General features: G+C 36.2%; 1 protein-coding gene and 1 long non-coding RNA gene across 3 annotated transcripts in view; one reads left to right on the forward strand and one right to left on the reverse strand.

The window, feature by feature from the left end:
- Nucleotides 1–25,156, reverse strand: part of ar (androgen receptor) — a 115,578-nt gene that overhangs the window by 18,801 nt on the left and 71,621 nt on the right. The gene's annotated exons all lie outside the window — the stretch shown is intronic.
- LOC141358991 (uncharacterized) lies at nucleotides 3,127–4,124 on the forward strand. The gene is made up of 4 exons (XR_012365594.1): nucleotides 3,127–3,558; nucleotides 3,649–3,702; nucleotides 3,800–3,894; nucleotides 3,987–4,124. It is a non-coding gene; the product is annotated as an uncharacterized lncRNA (long non-coding RNA).

Below are 25,156 nucleotides of genomic sequence, written 5' to 3' on the forward strand. Positions count from 1 at the left end.
TTTAAGAAAATCTTTGGTATCAGTAAAGCCAAATTACAGACTCTTAAATTTTAGTTTGAATTTATTTATTTTTAAAGTATGCTACACGGTTAACACATTGTCTTCATGATGTAAACATCACTTAATATTTTGAGTTATGGACATTTACTTAAAAATCTTAGTTCATTTAACTTTTAAGTGTATAAAATTAATCAAACTAAAACATTCAAGTGAATGAATTTTAGCAGGACATGTTGTAAGGAACACCCATAATCCTTTGTCTCAGAATATTACGATTATTTAAGCTTTTTTACAGAATTAAGAACTAATAAGAACTTTAACTACTTAAATATTTGTTAAAATGTCATAGAGGTTTATGCTCTAATATTATTCATGTTGTTTAGTTTAAAATGATAAATTACCATTTTTGTAAATGAAAGTCCCCGTTCAGGTGATCAGTGTTTATTGACATAAACAACACATTGTATTGTATTGTGTTTCAGTGGAGAATCAAGTTTATTTAATGACTGACTAAGTCATAAGTTTTGTGTTATAATACCATTTATAACACTAAGAGAATTATAATTATACATTAATTAAAAATATAATTTTTTTCAACTCAGTTAACTAAGTGGAGATGTTGGACAGAGTAATTCAAAATCAACTTTAAGTTTAATGACAATCATTTATCAAACTTTTCTTCACCATTTATCACAATACTTTCAAAATATTTTTTCCTAATAATTTTTAAACTATCCCTTTAAGTAGATTCAATTTCTCCAGGCTAACAGTGTATATTAATTACTCTGTATGTAATTAGCAATAACCAATGTTAGGTAAAAAAGATACACCAAACTATTTATTTCAACAATTTTAATTGTTTTAACAGTTTTAATCAGGCTCAATTTGTGCATTCTATGCAAACACCATCAAACAACATGTTAAACAACAAAATGTCTGTCCGGATGGGAATGAAGCAAGGTAACTTGTGCAATTACATCACAGCTCAAATACTGTGCATAGTGGCATGACTACAGTTTATTGAATTCACATACTGGTAATCCTGCCATACTTGTCCATCATTTACATCTCCTAACACACCCTTTGGCAGTTCCCGCTTTCGCCTTTCATCTAATTTCTCTTCAAATCCAAGTCTTTTAACAAGTCCTCCCAGAGACTGCACAACACTCTTGTAACAGTAAGAATGTATTGGATGGACATACTCTTCACCGCTCGAATATGTAGCCTTTCTTAGCAAGGCAGAGCCATATTTCTTCCTTAATGCAGACCTCTGCTTTGGGTGATTGTAGAACGGGATGTGACCACAAGTCCTGCAAACCTTTGTACCATCCCGTCTGCGCTCATAGGTTTCAGTAAGCATGTACACTGTCATACATTTTGGACAAACCACATACTGTAAGAAGTCGTCACGGAGGATACCAGTCAATTTCATCATGGCCAAAAGTTTCATCAACAAGTGTTCTGTTTTTTCACTTCTGGACTGATCACTTCCATGCTCCTCCCCATCTTGTATGCAAGGATAGGCTTCAGTCTGCTCCTCAGCAAGGATTTCCCCCTCTTCATCCACATAGTCATCCTATGGAAATTTAAAGGACATATTTAAAACACATGCAATGCACATACTCAGCACCACCATTAGACCATTAGAGATTGAAAAGTCCATCATGAATATGGCCATTTGAGATTGAAAACCCCATCGTTAATATGGTCATTTGAGATTTAAAAAGAACTTAATTAATATGGTAATTTCTCATCAATATGGCCATTTGAGTATGAAAAGATTTGAAAACTGTAGTTGGAAAAGATCATGTGCATCTCAAACAGCTAGCTCTATCTTAGTGCAATGAACCAGTTAAGTTCTTTGTGGGAACTTCATCCACTTCAACTTCATGTTAGTTTTTTTTTATACTTTATAAAGTGTGTTTATACTTTAGTTGCTTTCATTAGTAAACTAACAGAAATTTGAGAGTGGAAAACAATAATGTGGGTGAAACATGTTAGGTTTTCCCATTTTAGCTCTGGATTAGCATGTAATGAACTTTATACTGGTATATCCAAATGTAATTTCATGCTTACCACACAACAGGAGATGTCCAGGAAAAGATGAATGCTTTGTTCATCTGCTGTTTCATCTGAAAAACAACAAACAGAAGATACCGTTATGCATTATAACGCGATATTCCTATTTAATTATAAATTAATTTATACTATTAAAATAACAACAACAGTGATAATCAACCACATTTAACTAGACCAGGGGTCTCCAACCTTTTTGTGAGCAAGGGCTGCCACAATGGATAAAACATGCTGGATGGCTACTTTTTGATATAGCATACTCAAAACGTTTTTGTTTAACTTGTTGATTTTATTTTATTTTACTTGTTGATATGTTTTAGTATTGTTTAAAATGTTAACATACGTAAAGCAAGCCAAGCTTATATAAAAATATGTAATTATGCTCACCGTTGTCTGAACTGCAATTCGCTGGGTGCATTTCTTCAAATTCTTCAATCACTTTTTTTTCTGGGTCCTCGGATTGCACTTTCAGATTCACTTTCACCAATCTCTCTAACTCCAGTAAAGTTATCCTCCGGGTCTTTACACATGACTGGATAGCAGCAGGCTCTGTACGTTATCTGACCTGACGTAGTCCTTTTGGATTTTTTCTCCCAAACTCCATTTTTGAAATAGCGCTTTCTGTGGTCAAAATACTGTGTATGACACAGGTCAGTGTTGCAATGTTCACAGAAGCGCCCATAGATATGTATATAAAGGCTAGATGGCTCAAGGCGGAGTCCCTAACGGCATCACCTGGCGGCCATCTTACGACAGGGCGCTCGCTCACTCGTAGCATTGAGTTTAATGGTGCAGGTACTTTTAAATGACCATAACTTGCTCAATTTTCTACCGATTTTCAAACGGTTTGGGTTTTTACAAACGTTATTAACGTGGCTATAATTCTGGATGCTTTAACATGTTTCATGAATTTATTTTTTATTTTTAGTATAGGTATGCAGTGTCATAGGTACATCTTTGACGTTTATAACAAACCAAACCGTTTGAAAATCGGTAAAAAATTAAGCAAGTTATGGTCATTTAAAAGTACCTTCATCATTAAAACTCAATGCTACGAGTGGGCGAGCGCCCTGTCGTGGGATGGACGCCAAAATGCGGACGTTGCACTCAATTGGCCAGCAGCGCGGACGAGCCATCTAGCCTTTATATACATATCTATGGAAGCGCCAAGGTCGTTTCTTCAGTCTTGGGACTTCCATCTTTCAACTGACAGCACACTGTGTTGATATCACACAGAGCTCCCGGCACATCGCGTTTGTTGTTTATATCATACGCATGCGCGCACGTCTCACAAGATTTTCCTTATATCAATAACCTCGCGTGTGATTGGAGGAGCCCGACAGGCTTCTCGCCTTCGTCCAATCGCGTGCGAGGTCATGGCCACGGCTCACACAGCAGTACAAGAGGAACATTAAGCGATGTTTGGTTGGGTGTTTGTAACTCTCCAAGAAGAGAAGACGGGTGCACAATCCCAAGATTGCGGTAAGAATGATTTTATGTAAAAGCATATTTTTAAGTAGCCCAAGCTGTGTGTTTTATTGCTTAGAGGTGTTTTTGTATTGTAATTTTTAGGAGGCTGTACGGCGTCTCTGAGGTACACTGCAGGCGCTTTGAACCAGAGCAAAGGTAACGTTACGATTTAAAGAATATGCTTTTATTCTTGTATAAGGAAATAGGTACGTTAATAGATCCGATCTTAAACCCGCACATCTTGTTTTCACAGACTAACGTCGCCTCATAACGAAGCCGTGACCTTCTATTTGGTTGGGGCTATTTTAGCAAGTCCACATTTAACTGCTGAGAATGACGACATTGTTTGTAAGTATAACTTCTAATGTTTTTCCTCATTTCTTGTTTAATTGTACCGTGACTCTGTTTATTAATACCAGTCTCGTTTAATTGTTTTCCAGCTGCCTGTAAGACGTATTATGAGTCGGTTCGCCGGAGCTTCAGATACAAACAACCTGAACTCGCATCGCGGGCGGAAAATGCGAAAAGTTTAGCTCGGAGTCGACCCAGAAGAAAAAGTGTAAGATTTATTATATTAGATCAGTTTTTTGTCAATGTGAGTATTTTTCTGGTCACTTATTGTCTTTATTGATTATATTACAGTTGCTGTAAGCGAGACGATGTGTGCTGGCTGAGGGTGAGATGGACATTTGTAAGTGCGCCACCATAGATCTCATGTCTGATGAAGACGGCATTGTTGACGGGGTGACTGGATGGATTGTGCGGCCACCGCCCTCTCGCAGCCTGGAACTCTCCGAGCTCTGTGCCACGCTGCAATTCAGATTAGAGGCGATACCAAAGTACAGGGGAACTCACCATATATGCCTGCAAAAGCGACTTTTTTTTACAACGTTTTTGAGTTTTTTTCTTTTTTCAACACTTGATAACTTTGAAAAAGATTTTTAGGGATCTTTCCCGAATGTCTTGGGCACTTTTTGACGTGTTTGGAGGACAACATAAGAGACATTATGCTGCTTTGTACATAGTTGTGTGTTTCTAATTAAAGCTCTTTCTTTGAATAAACAGCTGTGTGTTTATAAATAAACCTCTTTGTTTTCTCTTATATTTCTTGATGGTGTGAATAATGAAGTACATAGCACAATGACATTATTATATAAAAAATTAATATCACATAAATTATATATTTATTATTATTATTATTGGGGTTTACATTTATAATGAGCCAGGGTGCCCAATAACCCCCCTCTTTAGAGTAACGGCCCGACTTGAATTTACTCACTCGGTATTGGCTGAAGCCACTTCTTTTAAACAAGAAAAATCCCTTGTGATTGGTTTGAAGTGATCTGCCAACCATTCACGGGAGATTTTACTTGTTTAAAAGTAGTGGCTTCAGCCAATACTGAGTGAGTACATTCAAGTGGGCAGTTACTCTAGTTTTGCTGCTATTCACATGCTAATTAGACTAGAGACGCTCTACCTGGCCGGCAGAGGTTTCGCTGCTATTCATATGCTAATTAGAGGCATCGTACCCCCGCGGGGCTCTCCACCTGCGTCATGGTTCGTTTACGACAATTTGTGACACAGACGAACGCGACGCTCGCTGCCTGTAAATTGAGGAAAGCTGCCGAAAATTAGGGAAATTTTCGGGAGCCTACAGGCGCTTACGGGGACGAAAATCCCACTTTTCATGCAGTGAATGCCTAAAGAAAAGGCACACCCATCATCTGTCTGCAATAACTTTTCAGGTCAACCCTGCCAAAATACTCACGGTCAACCAAAACTATACTTCCATAAATTTAAACAGAAAAGAATGCTGTTTTTAACAAAGTACTGCTAAAATATTATTTCATTTGTTGAATTTAATATAGTAAGGTAAGGCCAGAGATTTTAACTTGCATTATAATAAAATACAGTTATATAAAAATACACTGTATTTTCACAAGTTCGCATTAACATGTCATCGATAGTGAATGAGATAAAGCATATTTGGTGTGCTGTCCGAGGGGTGTGCTCCAAGCTCTGAATTTTAGCCCGAACCCAGAGTACTCCCCCTCTTTAACTGGGATAGATGTACAAGCAGAGAGTGATGCGATGGGGTGGAGGAGGGAAGCTGCAAAAAACTGTCACAGGACAGCGCTGGGGTGTGTTTCCCAAAAGCATCGTTAGCCAACTACTGTCATAAGTTTCGTCGTTACTGACAAAGTTCAACGATTTGGTGTTTCCCGAAACCCGGGGCTCCAGACTAACTTTTTTTACTTGGAGCACAGTGGCCCCCAACTGAAAATTTTAGGGGCGCAACCAAAAAATTTAGGGGCACACACTGTAAATCAACATGGTAACAGGATATTCACATTTCTACAAATGTCCACTGTATTACTAATACATACTTTGATGATAGATGCAGAAAGTACAGTGTGCTGTTTCAAATTCACCGTCACATCAGAAAAAAAGGTCACATGTGCGACTGGATGTAAAATTCAGTGGCACACTCTCAAATTTTGGTGGCAAACCAATTGGTGGCAGTCTAGTTCAAACGAACATTCGCAACCTGTGTTTCACCTGTCGTTAGAAGAATAATTCCTTGTTATTATAATATGTAGACTTACGCTGATCATGCTTTTAAACAAAATAAGCAAAAAATATGTAGTACATTCTATATTCATCATTCTAAATATATACAAATTTTATTTTATTTTACGACTTTAAGTTTGTACACAGAATTAAACCGCTGCATTTGAAAATTAAGCTAAATTTAAACAAAACAAAACAAAAAAATTAGAAAAACAAAACAAAACAAAAAACTTTTGTTTACATGTAGCTTAAATAAATAGATTGCCACTTACCTTAAAAAAAATGAGTAAATTGAATGAATTTTTTTTTCAGTGTGTGCGCAGTCCAACAAGCTTTAAAGGATTAATCAATTTTCTTAAAAAAAAAATAAGAAAATGGACTGGTGCGTCACATGACCGGAGATATACGAGAGTTGTGGTTATTTTTATTTTTCTTGTCAAAAATGACAATCGTTTCGCAAGATAAGACCCGTATGCCTCGTTTGGGATTGTTTAGAGTCCTTTGAAACTTTGTTGAAACTGCATTAAATCTGTTACGTGTTGGGGTCCATTAAAGTCCATTAAAATGAGACAAATCCTGGAATGTTGTCCTCAAAAAGCATAATTTCTTCTCGACTGAACAAAGAAAGACAACAACATTTTGGAGGTCATGGTGGTGAGTAAATTATCAGGATTTTTTTATTTAAGAAAATGGACTAATCCTTTAAGACTTTTAAACTGGGGAATCCCTGGGAGGAGTTACGTAAGAGGGAACTTGCGCATCAATTAAATATCTTTAAAAAACAACGGATAACTAAATCACGATAACAAAATCTGTCGTCCGGTGCAAAGATATTAACAGCAGTAATCTGACATTAAATCGATTTGAACAGATTAATTAGTACTCCACTTCCCGGGTGACTATGTTATTGAACCAACATGGTTCAAACGACAGACGAATGTGCAACAAAGTTACTATGCTTTCGGGTAACATAGTTTGTTTCTTAAACTATGCATGGTACTACGGTCGTTCAGCAGCGAGTTACGTCGTTGTTCGGCAAACGCACCCCTGATTGGTTGAATCACATGACCATGCTCCTCCCAAACTTAGTTAAATAAACTTCAAAATTTTGGCTAGTGAAGAGTTATTATAACTTAAGTTCAAACAGCTTAGCTTGATTTGATAGTTAAAAGTTAATATAAAATAAAACATATGTTGATAATATCACTTCAAATCATGTAATTTTTTTACAGTGTAATCTAAAAAGCAACAGCGTGTAGAGGAAATGTTGGGATCAACTGTTGGACTAAATGAAGGATAGTGTTGTACTGAAGTACATTAAGGGATTAAATCACAAGTCAATAAAATCAATAAACCATTAGAATCTAAAGATTTACGATTCACTGAAAAGACTTGTGGGTAATCAAGTTTATAACTGTAGTTCCTCACATAAAAAGATAATAAACGATTCTCTGTTAATTATTCAGAATAAGCTGAAAGCTCGCAGAAAGAATGTGGCCTCGGACTTTGACTGCATTAAGTCTTCTAGTCATCCCTGACATTTAAGTTCCTCTGTTCACTGCTGGCACCTACCATAAGGCAAATGCACTGCAAATATGCTGTACTGCCAACAGTCCTGTTTTACGCATGAAGAATGCACCAGAGTCTAATTCTGCGTACGGCTGTCTAAACTCTCTTCAGATCAGTGCTGCTTTACAGCTTGTTTTACTAAGGATTAAGAGCGTTCAGTGTGTGAAAAGACAAAAGATTTTCAATATTTCCGCTAACAGGTTGCTACATTATCTTCTCTTAAGTCCTTCTGAATCATCTGAGCTTTCAGCCACGTGTAGTTTTTATTAAAAGCTGCTGAAAGCTGTTTTTTCATCAGATTGATGGGTTGTCTCTACCTTTCTCTTTTTGTCTCTCTATTCTTCTTCTTGCGCTCTTCTTCTCTCTCACTCTCTGTCCTGCTTTCTACACACCTGATCTTTTAACCTCCCTCTCTTTAGTTGAAAAAAAGAGGATTGAGACAGATTAAGAGTAAAGCAGTAGATTTCAAGGGCCTTGGGGAGAGAGATTATCTGTGCTCCGTTGCTTGGCCTATCTCTAGGACACAACGTCCTGCTAAAGATCAGCATTACTCTGATCATTCTGTGACTCAAAGAGCTTTGCCAATACACACTGTGGCTTGTGTCATCACACACAAATAAACACACTATCTATCTTGGTCGGAGTAATAGGACAGTGGGTCAATGTTCTAACAAATTACTTTCGTTTTTGACAAGTAAGACCAGGACTTAAATTTAGAAAATGGATAGTTCCTGCCCTGAACTGTAATCATATTAGCCACGTTCCAAGCGATTGTGAAAGAGCCGAGAGGTGCACCTGTGACTGCCTATTATGAACTGAATAAACGAGAACCTCAAAATGAGAAAGTTCAAATGATTATTTATTACAATTAATACATTTACTTGTTTATTCAACACTAGAATCTTGTATTAAATTGCTGTCACTACCACATCAAAAAACGCAATAAGCAACGAGAGGCTCTTAGAGTGATTTTACCAGAGTTTAACAACACCTCTTGTGGCATATTGCTTTAATATAACTTACACACACACACTTACACACACACACACACAGAGTTTACAAGCTTAGAAAAAGAACAGAGGACTAAGTTTTGCACTCGAGCACCTGCTAAAATACGATGAACATTCTTGTACAAAAACTTGAAAAGACTGAATGAGACCTCTCCACATCAAACAGTGCTTAATTGTATAATTGTATAATAAGTCTGTATAACTGGTGTGATGATAGTTTTATAAATCTGTGGTGACAAAATGCCCTGTGGCTTTTTGATCTAAGTTTACAAACAGAGAATCTGAGTAAAAAAAAAATAGGGAGAGAGAAAGATTCATGAATGTAGACACATAAATCTGCCCACAAAAACATGTTTTGATTTAACCCTCAAACACTCCTCGTTTTCTGTTTACACTTCTGGCCCTTGGGGTCTATATGACCCCAAAATTGAAAGCATAATTGTAAGAAAAATATACATGTTCAATACAGGTTTTTACGGACACATTTCTCAATACTTAGGTCACTTTTGCAAAACTCTACACAGGGAGCACAACAGAAGTCTATGTGGGCTAAACTGAGGATCAATTATCATTGCTTTGGCACAAAATGCATTCAATTACTTCATCTCTCAAATTTCATGAATTTCTTTCTCACTCAGACACAACTGCCAAAACTCTTTATACATACAGGCCAATTTGCACATGCTTACATACTGTTTTCAAAACTGTTAAACTTATGTTCAAAACAATAGCATAATACACAACTGAATAAGACAGCAATTTGCTACATTTCTACGGTAATATTTTAATAAAATATATGTTAAATCTTAAAAAATAAATGCTATAAAAACAATTGGCCAAATGGAGAAGACATCAGTGGATGGTGTGTATACAAATTATTGTATTATGGAATTATTTGGAGTGCAAAAAACTAAAAAATAAACTACATAAAATATTGTATGAGAAAACATTGTATAATGATCCATGTTGTTAGTGTTTTTAGGTCATTGTTTTGTGGGTGACAAAGTGTGTTTGTCGGCTGTCAACCTTTGCTAGTGTTCTGGAAGAATAAGTTGATTTGAGACCTTAATAAAGTGTTTTGGTAGTTGTAGTGCATTTTGAATGTGAAATGAACTGCTTTGCCAAGCTGAAAGTTTGTTAGGAGAACTGTGTGTGAAGAGTTTTACAAAAGTGACCTAAGTATTGAGAAATGTGTCCTAGCATCTGTAAAAAAAAACTGTAATACAAATAATATATACTTCTCATCTATACAATAAAGATGTGTTTTGAGAGATTTGAAGTACGTTTGTACCTGTTTACCACTAAAATCCTCAACTACATTCAGGCATTTCAGGCTTGCCTGAAAAATATAACATTTTTATGAAAATTCACATAAATTATGATCTAAATTTGATTGTTTTTAGATATTGATAGGTGTTGAATTCAGCCATCGGTTTTTAGAAAAAAACAAAAGAATTACAGTTTAGGAATTAAATCATTTCGACCAGCAGATGCCCATAGAGACCCATTCATTTTACTGGATATGGACAACTGCTCAAATCACTACTTTTGTGATACATTTTGTAAATTTATGTTTATATGAGCATTAAAAAAGAACATTAAAAATAAATATTATTTCAAATAGTATTTTTTTTATAGTTTTTGATGCATTTTGAAATGTCTGTTTTTACAAAATGCCATAGAAATTTGACTGAGTGTAAGTGTGTGTGTCTGTGTGTGCGTGCGTGCATGTGCGTGCGTGTGTGTGTGTGTGTTGTAAGAGAGAGAGAGAGAGAGAGAGAGAGAGAGAGAGAGAGAGAGAGAGAGAGAGAGAGAGAGAGAGAGAGAGAGAGAGCATGTGTGCATGAGAGAATGTGTGTGAGAGGCAGAGAGCGTATGTGTGTGTCTGTGTTTGTGTGTGTGTACAGTATGTGTGTGTGAGAGAGAGTGTACATGTGCGTGCATTAGGTCACACGCCTTTAAATCTTTTTTCTACATTTGTGGCTGATTTTATTTGCCAAATTCTATAAAAATGCGTGTGTGTGTGTGTGTGTGTGAGAGAGAGAGTTTGCGTGAGAGAGTGTGCATGAGAAGGAGAGAGAAAGAGCATATGTGTGTGTGTGTGTGTGTGTGTGTGTGTGTGTGTGTGTGTGTGTGTTTGTGAGTGTACATGTGCGTGCATTAGAATAGATCACACCCCTTTCTTTATATCTTATTTTCTGCATTTGTGACTGATTTTATTTGTCAAATTCCATACTAATGCTCTCTGTGGCAGTCATACCTGTGTGTGTTTGTGTGTATGTGTATTTGTATGTGTTTGTGTGAGCATGTGTTTTTTGCATTGCATTTGTGCACAAGTGCCAGGCCTTCATTTCTGTGTCAAAATTTTCTGATTTATACTGGATTTATTGATTATTTTTTGACAAATGGAAAAAAGTTAATTTTCCATGCAATTCCCATTCACTTTCAATTGGGGTCATATTGACCCCTAGAGACAGATTAATAAAAAAATTACATACTTTTAGAACAACCGAATCAAGCCCAGTTTTTTTGTGTATGTAAAGATAGATTATTTAGGAAAAGTCACAAAGTTTTATATCTCTGAGATGAAGGGAACCTTTTTTTTAACTAATGAAATGTTTTTTGGGGTCATATAGACCCCAAGGACCATTTGAGAGTTAAATAGAATATATATGCAGTATATTTTTAAGATGCATTTCAATAGTACAATTTGTATGCATGTTAAATGTGTTTGGAGTATAAGTAGATGCTCAGCTTTTACAAGAATTTAAGGAGGCTTGCAAAAAAAAATGACGTGCAAATATATGTGATCCTGTCTGTGTTTTCTACATAAAATCATCTTACATGATGTAAAGAACATTCTGTGAAAATATAACCTTGATATCTTTAATACTGACTGAGTAAGGTCATGCCAAAGATTGAAATCAATGCGTGAAATCAAACTAGATATGACACTTTAGTCTGGATTTCACAGACATAGCACAAAGACTGCAAAATATTGTCACAAATGGGGATCAACAAATATTACCAAAAAGCTTTTTGTTTTCTTTTCTTTTTGTATATTTGAATAAAACACAGATTCCCTATAACACACTGTGGCTTGCCTTTTTTCCAATAAATACCTTAAAGGTTTATTGTTTTGTTTATTTTGTACCAGACACTTCATATTTTGATGGGGCATTATTGTACAAACATCACTTTTGGCCAATACTGTATTTATATATACTATATTCATATTGCCAAAATAATCTGATTTGTGATGTTTTTATCATTTTAAAACAAAACTAATATTTTATTATAAGAAATCATTTATTGCCAGATTTATTGTTATGGTTTACTGAGAGTAACTTGGAATTAGTGGTACTTCAGAGCTACACTAAAATCACAGCTTTTTAAATTCGAGGAACAGGGATCTTAAAAATCAGCCTTCTGATTGGAGGAAGTGAATTTTAAGAGAGCCAAAGTAAAGCTTATGGCTATAATAGCTAAATCCAGATTACTGCAAAGTGATTTTATTACTGAAACTGAACACTGTCAATAAAAAACAGCTTGTAAAAACCCATTAAAACAGCCAGGCTTTGTTATCTGTTATCACTTAAGCCCATCACTGACAGATTTGAGTGACTTAGTTTAAACCAGACGCAAAACAAACTAGTATTGACAAGTATGAGTATTGTTATTTGTATTTTTTCATTTGTTTGATTAATGTGACAGAGGATCCGCCTCCGCTCATGTCATCATCACTAAAACTTTTCTATCATTGGCTTCTGTCAAGGACCCAGAGGCAGTGCTGTCAGAAACTACTGTCAGAAATCAAGCACTACAAATAATCCTGTGACATATATGATGTATGTGTTTATTTTTCCCGCACTAAATGTTTGCATAATTTAAAACGAGTACCTACACACTAAACCCTCCACTGTCAAAAATAAAGGTACAAAGCTGTCACTGGGGCGATAGCGTTTAAAAAAAGATCCTAATATGTACCATTTAGGGACAAATATGTAGTACTAATATGCACTCTTTGGGTACAAATGTGTACCTTTTTTAAAGGGTACTGTCCCAGTGACAACTTTTGTACCTTTATTTCTGAGAGAGTGTTACGAAACTGTTTGTGTGACAAGTTCTGTACTCTCTAAAGTCACAAGTCAGCTGTAAATAAGAAACAGCTTCAGTTTAAAGTTTAAAAACTTTTTTTAACTTACAGGTGGCTTCAGATTAAACAAACATCGGTGTGCCATTAATGGAAGAACATTTTACATGTACATGTTTAAAAATGCATGCATAATGTTGCACCCATCAACTATTCTTTTGAGAGGTAATGAATTGTTACAAGACCCATTGCAAATTTAAGGTGTTGTGACTTGCTTGACTAAATGAAAAATTGACTTGACTTTGACTGATGACTCAAGACATCTGCATTGACTTGAGTGTTTATCCTTTCATGTGTACCGACAATGACTTGATTCAGATAATGAAAGCCAAAGAACCAGCAGCAGCACTGGACTTCTCATTACATCACAGCATGCAGAAAAGAAGAACACAGCGCTTCCAAAACCTTTTGGATGTTTGAGATTGTTTCCTTTGGCTATAAAATATAGATAAAAAACATAGACTGTAAAGTTCTGCACGGGATTCTGGTATTATTGAAAGAATAAAAAGTAAAGTGATTAGAGTGATTAGTGAAATTACTAAATTCATTCACACAGATAATTAATAATTTTGTCTTTTTTGGACTGTAATTGCAATCAGTGTGAATTAGTGATACTGCATTTCACGTTTCTCTCTCTCTCTCTCTCATTCGCTCTCTCTCTCTCTCTCGTGCGCGCTCCCTAACTCTTCTCTACACAGCATTGGCTGTCATTTGAGCGTGAAAGAGCCTTTGTGCAGTAATCTGCCTCATTGAGGATTCTCAATCTAAAATAAATATCCTTAGCCACAATTATTGAACTTCAACACTGTTAAGGTTGGAAGCAGTATAAAGACCTGTAAAATGTATAAAAAATAAAAAACAGTGAACATGTGACAATTAATGCAACTAATGCAATGTTAATATGTCACCTTGTCGTGGTAAAAATGTTGTAGCATATTTCGTCAGCTACAGGTGACTTTAATTTTATAGCACACAAGTTACATTTTCACCTGGATTATACATGTACCTTTGTATATACAGGATTTGATTTCACAATGGATTCTGTCAGATTTTAAGCTGCAATCCATAACTTTTGCCTGTTATAATCATAAAACTGCAGGTTACGTTACGTTCTTTGCATTTATTAAGAAAAACAACTCCGACATCATTATTATTGTGAATTGCAAGATATAAAGATTGCAAATGTGAACTATAGCCAATTTTGTATTTATTTGTACCTACAAACAGTGGCGGGTGGTCAATAGGGAGCGCTAGGGCGCTGCCCCCTTAAAGTTGGCCAAAGAGGAAAGCTACTTTAACATGTTACCAAAAAGTTAAATATATTGTGCAAATCAATACAAAATAAAATAATTTAGTTGTACTATTTCACTTTTAGTCATGTTATCATTTATTAAAAAAATCAAAGCTGAGTAGGGCTGTCACTTTTGAGAAAAATCAAATTCGAACGGATATCGAATATCATGAAATGTATCCGAATATATTCGGATATCTAGGTGCCCCCGCGCGCATAAAAAAAAAAAACGTAATGGAGATTCAATTTTTTAACCGTGACAGTCATAAACAGGGCTGTCTGCATTACTTTTTTTACTTAATCTTTGAAGTAGCAGGTTATCAACTTATGAATAATAACGTCTCAGAACAGGTGACAACTTAAACAGCAGCAGGAGTAAGGCATATAGCCAAGCCCAAACGAAATCCGCGCCCGCAGATTTCGGCGTAAAACTCCGCAGATTTAATGCCCTTCATTGACAAGCACACATATCCCGCGCTTGAGCCTGTTTGTGAGGAGAAATCTCATTGACAACAAGCACACATACACAACCTATCCCGCGCGTTTGTGAGCCGTCCTTGACAAGTGCATTATCTCTGCGCGTGCTGTTTGATTGACCGTTTTTAAAGATAGAGAGCACAAACCATTTGATATTTGAGATGAAATGAAACTTACAGCTGAGTTCAGCAGGTCTTACTTGACTCTGTCGTCTATGTGATGCGCGACAGTCAGCACATGATCATTTCAAATCCGTTTACAAGACAATTGCTGTTGTTGTTTAATATAAAGTTTACATTGGGTTGTAAAAATAATTATCTTCATACATGCTAATTTCATAATGCGAACATATTAACACAAGCTTTTTATTCTGCTATATAATATTTAACACTATAATAATATGTCATTTTATATACAAACTATAATTCTATCTTGACATGCACATTAGGTTCATGTTGGTCCAATTTGATTTCCTCTCTTGCGCACAGTTGCCGTCGTCGGTCTCAGTCTCAGCCTCCTTCCCATTACGAGGTGTTACTGTGAAAAATGCGCTAAACATGTCATTTTAAAAACCGGATGGTTTATTTAAAGTTCGAATACGGATATTTCATGTCATGTTCGAATGCATATTCAAATATCGAATAAAAAGTGACAGCCCTAAAGCTGAGTTCGATGTGTGGGTGGTAAAAGCATGTGACTTGAGGCTGGTTTACGGTCAGCCTTGGGGCGCAGCACTGTGCGCCCCAAACCCTCCCACTTTATTTGTTAGCAAATCAATACTGTTTTTTATGTTTCTGACCTCATGTGATTGGATTGTTATTAGAATCTTATAACCGCTTTGCAGATTGCAATGTAACTGATAGTTACAGTAATGATCAGTGGAAGCAAGCAAAATATCTTGAAAAATCGTTTTTCCTTACAAAATCACAATTTACAAGGCGTTCAGTTGAAGAATAAATAAAGGATTAAGAGGCCCAGACCGACAAAAGGAGTCAAATGATTGCAGTCGGTGTGCTTCCACCACTTCTTATGGCAAACGAAGTTGGCTAGCTGGATATGATGTAAGTCATGACTTTTATTGTTTCTCTGTCTTTACTGTTTTAAAGTCTCAATGCGTGATAGACTGTCCGAAATATTGTGGCGCGTTTGAGCTGAATTTGCGTGGACATAATGAGAGCGAGAGCTCAGATAATCCGGTATATTCCGTTGCTTGGTCGTCTTTGTTGTTTATGGAGTTAAAAAGCACCCACGGAAAAAAAACTGTGTTAAAGGGAACTTCAAGAACCGTGCAGTATGAGCTGTTGGACTGTATGTTGTCTGTTGTGAGGGAAAACATGTGTTTGTGCTATTGCTATTGAAGCAAAAAGAAACGTATTGGCCTGTGATTAGACAACTTTAGTGTGTGTGTGTGTGTGTGTGTGGTCGCGTTAATCGAAAAGTTATATTTTTTAAGCAGGAAAAAATTTAAATGCTATTTTAACAGATTGCACTTACAACTTTCTAGTCATGTCCAGTCGGTAGCACTGTGTTGATCTAATGCAATACTGTCTCTAAGTTCTCTTGCGATACTTTGATGTCATACGCTGATAAGTCTGCGCATCGCTGCTGAAGTTAAACGCTCCAGTGTAATGTAGGAGCGCAAGATCATTCTCCAGAACAAAAGTAAAACTGTAACAAGACGTCGTCTGTCTGAGGTAAAGACACAAAATCTAACAATAGAGTTTGCATTAATCTGCCTTCATGTGTTTATTACACAAGATGGTTTTAGATGAGTTTAGTTCAATTCAGATTTTTACATGTTTGTTGATATTTTAATTGCAGTAGTATTTTGGGATTTAATTTGTTCATATTTGCCACAAAGCTTGCGTGTTTTATCACCTCCACTGTCACTGCGAGAAAAAAACATGTCAAAAACAAATCTGCTTCATGTGATGTTAAACATGTTAAGTGATGCACAGTCGTTGTTCATCTGTTCTCTTAACAAATAAATAAACTCATTTTAACTTCCTGCAAGTTCATGATTAGAGATGAACATGTGAACGTTCATTAAAACATGAAATGATGGATAATTATTGACTATGACGGAATTTTTACAACGCTGTTCGTCAAAAAAATGACAGATTAAAAAAGTCTAACGCAACCTCCCACATTATACTCAAATTTACAGATTCATAGAACATTAATCTCATGCTTTAACAGTTGACTTCAACAGTAACATTTTAAGCATTTTAGCTAAGCAGTATTGATACACTGTCATCTGATAAATGGCTATTAACAATCCGGCATTGCTACAATAAAAGTTTGATTTTGAGTTTGCTTGCATCCCTAAAAAAATTTTTTGTTCCACTGCCTACAAGTTGTTTTATAAGAATTACAGTGATAAAAACAACTACTGTATTTTGTAAATCAAAACTTAATTCACTCACATAACAAGGGAATCAAAACCTTTATTAGATGTAAATGTTGATAAAGAAATCCTATGTTTCTTCTCAGACACTGCATGTATAATGATTCACAACAAGGCTCTGAAAGAAAATAAGTAATATAACCTCCATCGGGTACTATTTGGAACTTGACCTGACCTGACCTGATCCTCAGCAGGATTTGACTTGACGTGCTTGAGGTGAGCCACTGACTTAACTTGTCTGGCTTGATTGCGCGCACATTTGAGACTCGAACCGAAACCTAAATATGTGTGCTTGGATGTGCATGTGATCTCACGGCAATAAGACATTTTACAAGGTGTCTAAATCGTATTCATTTGTACAATCTCACACTAGGAAAATTTTAGGTTCATTTTTATCCAACGGCTGGGTTGGTCCATAATTGACCAAACCATAGATTGAAACAGAAGTAGACTAAGTCTGGTTTGCTTTAAAAGAGGTCATTTGGGGCAGTCATATGAAAGACATTTTTTATAAACCACTACGAATCCTTGAAATAAAATGTGAATTAAGTTTCGCAATAACGCATATTTGGATTTTAAATCAAATCCTGTTAATGTTGATTTGCAAACATATAAAATATTTTTTTCAAAACATAAAAATTTTCCAACTGTGAAAAGCAGCATACAGCAGATATTAGCAGTCTTTCCTAAAATCATTACAAGTTTTTAAAGCACTCAGCACATAACTCAGCGTGTACTAATTTAAGGCAATCCGACCGTGGCAATAAAACCACTGTACAGGTCTTCCTAGACGCAGGCACAATATGAAGCTACACAGATAACGTCTGATTTACGAGCCTGCTACCGAGAGACAATCACCCGACAAATTCAGACAACTAATAGGTGTCTAATATCCTGTCTGATGCAGTTTATCAAGATGTAACAGCTTGAATGGTGCTCCCCGGGTGTGTACCTCTCTCTCGCTCTCTCTCTACGACCAGCACTGCAGAGATCCTCTTTTCTGCTTAGTGCAGCAGGGTCCTTACAAAATCATCCTAACAATCCAGTTATGCCGAATGAAACTATAGGCGCAAGGAACAAAGTCTTCACAAAAACCGTGGCCAGTTCTTTGGTGAGTGAACTATTGTTAAAACTGCACCGTTTTTCCACGATTTCTCAGTTTCAAGTATGATCATTCTCAAAACTTTTCGACTCACATTCGCGAGACTGACACTGAGAACACTAATGACCTGATGTTGCATATTCATGCAGCGTATCGGGCAATGCAGATCTACTCTGTGGGAAGTTCAAGGAGTACGAAGCACGTGAGTCATTTTATTATTATAGGTTAACACTGTAGATAAGCCCAGTTGTAGATTTGAATTATAAGCAAATAAGAACTTTGTATGGGGAAAACATAGTTTGAGACGTGCTGGAACCATAATCAATACATCATTTGACTTGATAATCAGTGTACCATTTGACTTTTGTCAAAGTCCCTTTAAGAAGTACTCTGCGTCAATATCAGTCAGTACTTGGATGAGTGAGGGCAAATATCTCTAAAATTGCTTACTAGGATCACAATTAAACAACATACTTCCTATAGACAATTAAACCTAAATTAACTACAGTAAATGCTCTCTGCACATATAATACATTCATCAAATACTTTCGCTGAAAATCCTGGCATCAGGCCATTTAGAAGTACCGCTTTGTTCCATCTCAGACGCACTTAAGAGGGTTTTGCTTCTGACCACTTCTAATATTACAAATAGGTATAATGCCGCAGTCAGAGTCACTTATTATAAAGAGCCACATAATAAACACCATATAGTTGTTAAGTTAATGATAGTGCTTAATTTAAAAATGTGTCTATTATTCCCCTATACTGTATACAATAGACTTTATTTCCAGTGTTGCCAACTTGGTGACTTTTTAGACCCCTGTAGCGACTTTTTTTTTCCAAAAAAACGTCTAGCGACAAATCTAGCAACTTTTTGGATGTGCCGTAGCTTGAGATCTGTATGCATTTTGTGTGCCCTGTACTGCCTATAAATATGGACATAGCTCAGTTGCTCAGTTTATTACCTAGGCGGACTTTAGCAGTTCGGTTGCTTATTAACAACGTATATGTCAACAGCATAGTTTTAATGGGTCACGTTTAGTTACCATTTCATTTGTTTTGTTGTCTGACAACAGAAGCAGAGAATATACAAATAAATACTCATAGGGGTGGTTTCCCAGACAGGGATTAGCTTAAGCCAGGACTAGGCCTTAGTTTAATTAGGAAATACACTCACCTAAAGGATTATTAGGAACACCTGTTTAATTTCTCATTAATGCAATTATCTAATCAACCAATCACATGGCAGTTGCTTCAATGCATTTAGGGGTGTGGTCCTGGTCAAGACAATCTCCTGAACTCCAAACTGACTGTCAGAATGGGAAAGAAAGGGGATTCAAGCAATTTTGAGCGTGGCATGGTTGTTGGTTCCAGACGGGCGGTCTGAATATTTCACAATCTGCTCAGTTACTGGGATTTTCACGCACAACCATTTCTAGGGTTTACAAAGAATGGCGTGAAAAGGGAAAAACATCCAGTATGCGACAGTCCTGTAGGCGAAAATGCCTTGTTGATGCTAGAGGTCAGAGGAGAATGGGCCGACTGATTCAAGCTGATAGAAGAGTAACTTTGACTGAAATAACCACTCTTTACAACTAAGGTATGCAACAAAGCATTTGTGAAGCCACAACACGCACAACCTTGAGACGGATGGGCTACAACAGCAGAAGACCCCAACCTGAGCATTGTTTCTGACCATGTCCATCCCTTTATGAGCACCATGTACCCATCCTCTGATGGCTACATCCAGCAGGATAAAGCACCATGTCACAAAGCTCAAATCATTTCAATTTGGTTTCTTGAACATCACAATGAGTTCACTGTACTAAAATGGCCCCCACAGTTACCAGATCTCAACCCAATCGAGCATCTTTGGGATGTGGTGGAACGGGAGCTGGATGTGCATCCCACAAATCTCCTACTGCATGATGCTATTCTATCAATATGGGCCAACATTTCTAAAGAATGCTTTCAGCACCTTGTTGAATCAATGCCACGTAAAATAAAGGCAGTTCTGAAGGCGAAAGGGGGTCAAACACAGTATTAGTATGGTGTTCCTAATAATCCTTTATGTGAGTTTATAACTAGTTTTAACAAACATGCCTTACTAAAAACATTATATTATATGAGTGTATCACTGCTTGTGTTGTTAGTAAACATGCTGCACAATGTTTTATACATGTATATATAAGTGCTTTCTAAGATATTTAAGAGCAATTGATGAGACAGATTTCACACACTCCCAAAACTAAACAAAAGCAAAGAGGCGGAGAGCAGCAGCTTTTTTTATCAATGAAAGCCTAAAGATTGCGCCAAGCACTGTGGGTTCGTGCTAGAAGTCATGTCTGAAACATTGTGCATCACACAAGATCAATAAGCGGAGAGGAGACAGACTTTTGTGGCTGCTCCAACACATTCGACCACATGCACGACTACTTAATGCTTTTCGACTACCTCTGAATTTGGTAGACTCAAAAGTGGACAAGCTCCAAATGTTTTACACCCCATTTACACCTGTATTTAGCGTCGTCCACTTGTGATCCGATCGACCAAAATGCATCTTAATACCAGGTGTAGTCTTTAACAACTGACGATTGGATCTTTTTACTTGAAGGCGGGACTTTAATCAGTAGTGTTTGCTAAAATGAATTCACAAAACTTGATCGTGAGCACGGCCAGCACCGCTTCCGAGCAAACATCTACACTGAGCAATGCTGTAGTCTGGCACCTAATGTATAAAGTCACTTGGCTCCTCATGTTCCATTTGAGGAGCCAGTGGCTCCCTTGGGATTATTTGAGCTTGGAGCCTTGCAATATTTGTTTACGAAACCCAAAAGGAATTCAAACATTTTATTTACCTTTCCAAGTTGAAAATGAATACGAAGCCCCATTTTAGTCTGGGCCAATTTTCACCACAATTTTGAAAAATGCCAAAAAAGTAGCAGTGGACAGCTGCGGAGGGTAGGGGCGAGAACAGAACAGCTCTCTGTAGTGCGGTCCAGCCAGTTTAATTTCATTTTTATGAGGTTAACAATAGCAAAAGTTCTCACAATTGTAAACGTCGTTGTACTATTGCTTGCAACAAACTGCACAGGTTTCATATGCTGTTTTGTAAGCTAACAATGCAAACGCAAATATGAAAAGGTCATTTGTGTCTGTAAATGAATGCAAACATAAATGCAGAGTCACTAAGATTTGTATTCAACGATATATGTCAGTGCTCATTAACTTTTGATTTCTCCGTGACGTTGATTCACAATTGGGCTGATGTGAGAACTCACTCTCAGCAGGGATGGATGGCATTTGAGATGCAGAAATTAACAGCTTAAGCAGGTACGGCATCTTGTTTCAAACAAAACAGACATTGATCAATAAATCCTCAGGTCCATCTGTCCATAAAACAAATTCTCCCATAAAAATTCATGTTGGAACCAAACATTTGCAGACCTCTGCCAGCACGGCTGGTAAAGGCAGTTAAAGAACACCTATTTCATTGCTAAAACAACAATGTTATTTTGTGTATTTGGTATAATACAATGTGTTCGCGTGGTTTATTGTTAAAAAAACATTATTTTCCACATACTGTACATTTTTGTAGGTCCTAATTTCATTCTCTTTCTTGAAACGCGCGGATTTGAAAAGCTCTGTGTCCCTGATTGGCCAAATAATCTGTACGTGGTGATTGGCCTGAATACCTCTGACGTCAGCCAGAAATGTGACGCTCCCTACCATGTTTTAAATATGCGCTCACAATGCAATGCTAACAGGAGTTATCTTACAGGCTGTGAATCCGAAGCGAGAGGAATTATAATAATGTTGGTCTTGTCTACATCATTAATCCCAGGAAGTAAACTGTTGCCTACAATCCGTATTTGTTGTAGTGCAAGAAAAGAGATTTAGTTGAAGAAGATAACTCGCATCATGGTTTACTTTGGGGTTTGTACCTTTTGCATATCGTTAACATGCACTAATACACACTTACACACCAAAGGAAATGTAAAATCCTGAATCGGACAATAGGTGCTCTTTAATGGGTAAAGGCAGATTGTACATTTTATATAAATATATAGGTACACAGTGGTTCCCAAACTTTTTCAGGGTGTGGCCCCCCTTGTGTATGGTGCATTTCTTCCCCCAAAAAGAATTTGTGACAAAAAACTGTTCTAAAACTCAACATTTTAATTTAAAAAAAAAAACATTAAATTAAATTAAGCAAATAACTAGTGCTTTTGGTTAGTAGTGTAATTTTTAGGTTTAATTACACACTGCAAAAAATCCAACTTTAAAATGTTCATTCAACAAAGAACATTAAGTAACTTGAACAAAGATTTCTTTGTTGAAGGGCGTCAATTGATTATTTTGTGTTCACTGAATGAAAAGAGAATAATCATTCAGCTAACAAATATTATTTTGTTGACTGGACTTAGATGTATAAGTTTTTGTCCAATTCGTTCACCCAACTTGCCAAACTGAGTAATCTGAACAAGCAATTTAAAAAAAAACAATGGTCGGAATGATTCCCAGCATGCATTGCGACATGTTCAATTCTTTGGTTTATATTCACTAAAAAGATGACTGTTTGCTGGATTTATTTATGTTGTTAATGTTAGTTATATGTTGTATTTAGAGTAATTTTCAAAGAATTATGTTTGTTCATTGTTACCATGATTGAGAAGTGTGTGTTCAGTGTAGAGGGCAGCACAATGAGTTAGCGCGCATCATTGTTGCCTCACAGCAAAAAGATCTCTGGTTTAAGTCAGACAAAGACTTTGTTTATGAGACCTTTTTGTGTACAGTCCAAAACATGTAGATTAGTTAAATTTGGATATGCTAAATTACTTTTTACCCAACTTAGTCACTAGTTGAGTAAACATAGAAATTTGCTTATTACCTAATCAGTTTAAGTTGGTTCAACTTTTTTGGTGTAAATTGACATTACTCAGTAAATTGAGTTAGGTGAACTACATCATCCAAGAGTAAGCTGTGCAGCAAGTTGCCTTGAAAATTTATGTTACGTCAACTTTTTTTTTACAGTGCACAGAATTCATGATAAATTAATGTATTTCATAAAATGTCATAAAACTGGGGCCCCCCGGCACCATCTCGCAGCCCCCAGTTTGAAAACCACTGCGTTAACATACACTGTAAAATATTAACACAATCTCTTATTATAGGCGTACAAATTTCAAATAAATTGTTATAAAGGAACAAGAAACTGCTACATTTTTAGTCTATGGTACGTCAAACTGCAAGACTTTCAACTGTCCACATACAAATTTCTGATCAATGCATTATGAGCAAACTGAACAAACGCCTGTCATATTGAAGAAAATCTTATGAATAATTATGAGACACTACTGATTTCTATGACGCGCATCTAATGTATGTCTCTTTATGACAGTCTGCTTAATACAAAAATCCTGCTTTCCTTTTAAAAGTATAAATAATGTGATACTATTATTATTATGGTAAAGTCTGTTACTTCCTTACATTTTATGCCATATCATAACCAGATGCTAACACTGTAACCTAATCCAGCTATGTGAAACAGTAGTTTGTACCAATGATTTCACTGGAGGTGGGGCTTGCCAGTGTGATGTGACAGAAATAGAAACAAAGCATCTAGCGAAAAGTCTTGTTACTTATTTGGGCTGGATAGGCCAAAACAACAACCAGAGGTTAACCTCAAATCACTTTTGTGTTTCTCTAAGTGTATTTCTATAGGCTTTTTTGTCTTTATATTAGATAGCACAGCAGAGATAAAAGTGGCTGAGGAAAGTAGAGAAAATTCAATTTAATTTGTATATTAATTCTTAAGAGCGGATGCAGGTTAGACACATGGTTACTTGATCTTTATTTATTGCTTCCCGTCATTCACACATCTCTGCTTACTGTTGTTACTGTTCACTACTGTCAAAACAAACCCTAAATACATTTTATTAAGCACAAAGCTGCTCAGGCACACCTGCATGCTCTCTTACTTTCACGATCACGTACCGTTAATGTGGGGTACAACAGTAGGTCAAGGAGGATTATAGAAATAAAAAGTGGTGATTTTTGACAATTTATATTAAAGGTCGGTCAAACTATATTGTGCCAAGGGAGCCAAGAACAAGCTTAAAATACATTACTTTGATTCGGAAAAATACAATTCTGCTACAATTTTTTACCTTCCGAAAAAATGTCTGTAATAAGTGGGCAAAGAAACACGATTTGTGCAGTTTCTTTAAAAATCTTCTTACGTTTATTATATTGAGACATTTAACCTTTTATGTGGCGCAAATCCCTATTGACTGGGGGTGGCGAAAATGTGATGTACACTTTCAAATAATATAACTCTGGCATTTTTTGGTCTAGAAGCCTAATCTTGGTCTTGTTTTAAAGAAAACACGGTTCACAGAAGTATCTGGAGGTGAAAATATATTTTTATAGCAGTTTAATTTATTTTAAGAAATAGAAATATTTTAATAACATAAACATTTTATAAATGAAATGATAAAAATTAAAATATTTCACAAAAGTAATAATGCAAACATGAAGCCATAAGTCTCAAGTAGTTGTGATCCAGATTTAAAGTTAAAATCACAAAAATGTGGTTTGTGTCACACTTTTAGTGGTTTACCAACAATGGCCACTAGGTGTCAATGGTTTGCTGCATACTCTTGTCACAAATTAATAAATTACTGTCACTGCATTATTATTAATGCAAAAAGGTTTTGAAAACTACATTCTTAGAGCTGAAGATATTGAAGACTTTTGAAGATTTATTATAGGATATAGTGTTATAAATACATAATAATAAATATGCAGTTATAACAAAAAATTGTCACTACATTATTTCTATCATCAGATGACCTTGACATATGAAAACTGAGCTTTCCAGTGATATGTAGTTTGTCATGATTTTTTAGGTTTAGAGTAGGGTTTTAGTGCTATAAACAAATTTGGCCTACCTGTGGGCCCGTAACCTTTTAGAAACTGATTCTTTCTATGTCATAATTTCCCCCAAATTGTGATGAAATATGAAAAC

Source organism: Misgurnus anguillicaudatus, chromosome 22, assembly GCF_027580225.2.
Source record: "Misgurnus anguillicaudatus chromosome 22, ASM2758022v2, whole genome shotgun sequence".
Taxonomy (NCBI): domain Eukaryota; kingdom Metazoa; phylum Chordata; class Actinopteri; order Cypriniformes; family Cobitidae; genus Misgurnus; species Misgurnus anguillicaudatus.